Raw genomic sequence first — 6000 nt, 5'->3', positions numbered from 1 at the left:
TTTGGAAGTTGGGTTGCTTAAGGAGGAAGCAATTGGGCGGCAAGCTCCTCCACGTTTTTGAAAAATGGTTTCCGAGGCTTCCGTGGCTTCCGTAATGCTTCCGTAAAATTTCCGAAAACCTTGGGTAAGCATATTCCACTTAACATTGGTGAAAGGGAAGAAAAAAAAAGATGAAAATCAAATTCGAAACACTTCCGTAAGGCTTCTATAACTTTTCCGTAAAATATGAAAATGGGGGTGAACTTAGTAATTCGGGTGCGCTTAGAAATCTTCGTCATTAAGTCTATGGGCGGCAAGCACGTCCCTTTTTTCCTATAAATAGGGGAGGGGGGAGCTGTTTCAAAATGGTCAAGACCCCTTTGGCTATGCATTTCGGCTATTTTGGGCAAAAAACACGTTTTCGTGAAGAAAAATCGAGTCGAAGTGCTTCCGTAAAGCTTTCGTAAGCGATTCTGTGGAAATTCTTCATCATTCTTCGTCTTTCTTCACCGTTCTTCATTCGTTTTTCGTTCGTTCTTCATTCTTCAACGGGTAAGTTTTCGAATCCGAGACTTTCAATTCATTTCTTGTTTTGTGTACTTTCACTTTAATTTCGTTTACTTTCAGTTTTCTTTTCTTCCGTTTTTAACGTGCTTTAACCGTTTATTTAAGTCGTTTTCTCGCCTAATAAATGATAAAATGAATTTCAACCGATCATTTGTGTTGTAATCTCGTTTAATCACTGTTAAAACAAAATCTAACCGATCGTTCACGTTGTAACCACAGTTAAACCAAAAAGAGGTAAAATAATAATATAATAATAAAAAAATATCGTTTAGTAAAATAAACCAAAAAAAATCAATTGGACGTTTTCTCTTTGGGATTTCTCATTCTTAATTGAATTGACTAATAACTAAAGTGAAACTAAGGCTAAAATCAATTCACCAAGTCAAGCTCGTCCACAAAAAATCACTAAAAAAAGGGATTTGAAAGTTTATTATCTCAGTCTTTCTTACCAAGTTAATGGATCATTTTTAAGGTCCAACACCTTTAAATGATCACCTTTCAAGTAAAAAGAAATCGTGTGATTCACCCTTAAGAAAGAACTACGTAGGTCTGATTTCCTCTTCGATGGAGGGTACGTAGGAGCAAGAGCCCCGCTTTTGTCGACCTCAAAAAATAAAAAGAACTAAAAGTTAAGATAACACAATTTCCACAATTCTGAAAAATAGGTTGTTGTCCTTTGAGACAAACATAAGAGGTTCTAATACCTTCCTCAAACGTAAATACTACTCCCGAACTTAGAATTTTCATTTCGACCGGTTTCCTTCGGTTTTTCCGACGTTTCCCACAAATAAACGTTGGTGGCGACTCTGCGCATCTTTCCTCCTTTGGAAAGCGCACCCGTGAGCCTCGCCTTCGCTCGCCCGCAAAAAGGCATGTTGCGACACATATCATTTTAACTTTATTGGTTACTTCAAAAAGTGATATTTTTCACACGTTTCTAATTTAATAAGATAACTTGACAACTTTTCCTTGAAAATTATAGTTTCAATTAGTCTTAGAGTGTCATCGATCATTTAATTTCATGGTTTGAACATTTATGTGAAGAACATTGATGATCACGTAAGTGATGAAGAACTAAGGGATCATTTTAGTGCATGTGGCACTATAACTTCTACAAAAATTATGCGAGATGACAAAGGGATAAGTAAAGGGTTTAGCTTTGTTTGCTTTTCCACTTCTAAGGAGGCCAATAAAGGTGTGAACACATTTCATGGTAATTGAGTTAAGTTGAAAAGACTAGGATTAGATAAGTATTCTACACTCATAGGAATGCAAATGCTTACATATGTTTCAATAAAAGAATGTAAAAATATTCTAGTATAGAAGTGCATTAAAATTTTTCACTATTACAAAAAGTAGATTTAACATCAGCAACTTAAAGTCGGTTTTTAACAAAACCGATGTTAAGGTAAACGTGGTGGCATAATTGTAAATAATGTGTATCCGTTAATATTAATTAGTTAACATCGATTTTCCAAGAATCAATGTTAAGGAAAGTTCATTAACATCGGGTTTGCAGAAAACCGATGTTAACATCGAGTTTTGAGAAAACCGATGTTAATGTATGATAAGTTAACATCAGTTTCTTCCAGACAACTGATGTAAAAGTTAACATCATTTGGTTAACATCGGTTTGAAAAAAAAAACTGATGTTGAACTTAGATTTGAAAATATATCATACGCGAGCCCTATTTTGCTCGCGCTCTCTTCTTCTCCATCTAAGCTCTTTGTTCTCTGTCTACCTTGAAGTGGCCCACTTTAAAGTAAACCCAAGCTCGAGCTTCATTTCATCTAAGCTCGAGCATCATTTTCGTCGCACTCGAGCATCGTCACAACTCTCTTCTTCTTCTCCTTCGCCACCTTACCTCGGTATGTTTCGTATAGTCCTGTTTGAATATTTGATTGCATTCATCTATTGCACACCTATGTATGGGAGTGTAAAAACTCTTTTCCTGTTATATTGGTTGGTGCAAGCACACCTGTGTATGGAAGTGGCTTAGGTGGCCTAGTGCAGGACTAAACCTCTGATGTGAATGGTTTCTGTTGAGGTACAAGTTCATTGGTACCTTGTGTCAACATTTGGCATTTGCCACAAAACCTAGCATGTAGGAACTTAGATCAGAGCTAAGGAGGTATAGAGTGTGGAATTCTGATCTTCTAACCTATCTTTTTGAACAACACACAATGGAGTGTATCAAAGTCATGTGACTCATACTTGGTTGATATTGTTACAGGGCTAAGCTTTTACTAGTTCCACTACTATAATGCTTGATCAGGCACGAATTGGTAAAGTACAACACAAGCTCTGGATATATATCATTTTGGTCTTTAATTGGTTTAGAGAAAATGTATTCATTTAGATGCTTAAGCACTTACCTTAACCATAAGCATTAAGAATAGTGACACAAAGATTTGCATGATGGGTTAGTCACTTAGTTGATATGATTAAAAGAAAGCTATGAACTTAGATTAGGAAGTGTAGATTTTCTTGTGTTTTTTTGTGCAATTTGGATGACAATTTTATTTCCACCAATCACTGCAGATGAAAAAACTATACGATCAAATTATCATTTGTATCAAGATATCACTGCAAATTCCCTATTTTAAAAAATTATTTTGAAAATTGAAGTTATTTTGATGTTCTTAATCTAAATTCTTGATTTGATCTTTCTTATTCTGATGTGTGACTTCTCCATCAAGGACTGATAAAAAAAATATATGATTGAGTCTAGGTACTTACGCATGCACTTGTAAAAAGGATTACAAAAATAAATTAATAATTGAATCACCATTGAGATCTTGTGTTTTGGCCCTACAGTTTACTGATTTAGAGTTCTTTCAATCATACTCTACACTATATCTATCTTTTTTTAATTTATTTTTTCATTTGTAGATTATTTTAGATTTAAAGATTTGGATCATTTGTTGTATTTGTGAGCTGCCCTGGGAAAAGAATTTACCTTTTGATTTAGGAGTCATATGACTCATACTTGGTTGATATTGTTACAAGGCTAAGCTTTTTCTAGTTCCACTACTTTGCTTGATCAGTCACAAATTGGTGAAGTACAACAGAAGCTCTGGATATATATCATTTTGGTCTTTGATTGGTTTAGAGAAAATGTATTCATTTAGATGCTTATGCACTTACTTTAACCATAAGCATTAAGAATAGTGACACAAAGATTTGCATGATGGGTTAGTCACTTAGTTGATATGATTAAAAGAAAGCTATGAACTTAGATTAGGAAGTGTAGATTTTGGTTTCAAGAATATAGGTTTTCATAGTTTGTTAAAGGAACATGGTTTCCTACTTCTTATTTCATTTCCTTCTATTCTATTTCTTACCCTCAATTGTTACTGAATTCTTAGTTTCTTATCTATTGGTAAATTACTAAATACACGGTATGAAATTTCAGTTGTTAAATTTGTATGATTTTAATATGTCTTTACTGTTGTTACTCTTATTTTTTAATGACTAGTCTGAATATGGGTTTTGTGTAATGCCTTGAAAATTTTGTATGCTATACAAAATTGGATTTGAAAGCCCCTTTAACTCTTACTTAACAAACCCCCTTAGTTTTCACTTTTCATTTGGTGATAGCTTAAGTTGAATTAAAATAAAAGGAATGTAAATCTTATTTTTCTTATATTGTTATTGTTATTCCCAGTAATGAATTTATGCAATTGAAACTTGAATTTTTAAAATTTAAATATGAATGGTCCTGGTTGGGGATGGGCTAAGATTGGTGTTGGTTCTATGGTTATTAAGGATGTTCCTCCAATTGCTATAAATTTTGTATATTGCATAGCTAGCTAGTGACTCAGGTTTTAAAAGAAGCCTAAAATGACTTTCTCATCCACCTTTAACATTATCCCTATTACAACCAATAAAAGACCTCTTGACATTGGTTTCAATGGTTGTCCATCAGTTTAAGACAGCTGGGGTGCTTATAAAGATACTCTAATGCTGAAGTTAATTCAAGGGTTAAATGGGGATCAAATGTAGGTAGAGAAGTAAACATGCCTAGGGTATCTCATATTTAACGCAATATCCCATACCCTTAGTGTGTTCTTGTATAAGAGGTGCACCCCCTAGGGCATTGGATAGTTGATCGTGCAGGTGCCATTAGGCTAAGATCTAGTAGGGACCTACTAGTCCAGATTAGATTCTTCACAAAAAGGCTCCAAAACATAATTTAAACTCCAATAGATTTATTTTGTACATTCAAATGAAAGATCTATAAACAAATTTTTATATAGAATCTCTAGTTTTCCCTGCATCTTTAAGTATGTTGTCCTCCATATGGATTTTTTTCTTGATCTTTCAACTCTAGCTGAAATGTTAATTATTTTCATGCAAATGCCAACATAGATTCATGTTGTAGATGCAATGTTAAAAATAATTCCAAGTGTTTCTGCAGGAAGGGACTAATCCCCTGCAAAGTAGCAAACTATGATTTGAGTTTCTACTAACAATGGAACCAACATTTAGTATTTACTAGAAACTGGATGAAAACACCCTTAACTGAGACAAAGTTTTTGTATTAGTCTTGAATTAATTCTAGTACCAATAGATGGCAGTAGCACAATAGCAGAGGTACATAAATGAAAGGCAACACAGGATGTTTCACAAATCTTGCTATTTTCTTTCCTTTTTTAGTCTCTCTAATTCTGTTATTTTGGAGATATGGGTTAACTTACTGTTTTGGTTCCTTTTTTTTATTCTCTCGTCCTTCCTGTCGATGTCGAGGGACAATAATAGTCATTCTATTAGGTTGTTGCTACATAAGGGCATTGTGAACACCTAATATTAGCCTAGAGAAACTAATGAGTATGAAAACAAGGGCATTCTATTAGGTTGTTGCTGCATAAAGGCATTGTTGTTGCATAATAGTCAAATTTAAACATACTATAGTAAATAGAAATTAATTAGTATGAAAACAAGGACAGTATCAAACTAATTCCACCAATATAAAGTAGTCTTGAAACTAATAAGTAGAACAATCTGTAAAAATACAGAAGAAACATAGAGGTAACATTATAAAGATTTTTTTATTATTATAGATTAGAGGAATCTGAGGGCGAGCCCTGGTGCAGCGGTAAAGTTGTGCCTTGGTGACTTGTTGGTCATGGGTTCGAATCCGGAAACAGCCTCTTTGCATACGCAAGGGTAAGGCTGCGTACAACATCCCTCCCCCATACCTTCGCATAGCGAAGAGCCTCTGGGCAATGGGGTACGAAGTTTTTTTTATAGATTAGAGGAATCTGAAATCTATATTTTATTAAGTTACAATTATAGAATAGATAGCCAACTACATTTGCAAAATGTCTATTTTATTAAGTTACAATTGCAAACAGACACAATATCAAAACCCTGAGTTCATAAAGTAGTGTAATCTCTCCATGACATTGTATTATCTTAGTAATTTCTAATGACTAGCATATCAAATGATC

This window comes from Glycine max, chromosome 6 (assembly GCF_000004515.6).
Source record: "Glycine max cultivar Williams 82 chromosome 6, Glycine_max_v4.0, whole genome shotgun sequence".
NCBI classification, from domain to species: Eukaryota; Viridiplantae; Streptophyta; class Magnoliopsida; order Fabales; family Fabaceae; genus Glycine; species Glycine max.
The sequence above is the reverse complement of the archived record's forward strand: the minus strand, read 5'-3'. Positions refer to the sequence as shown.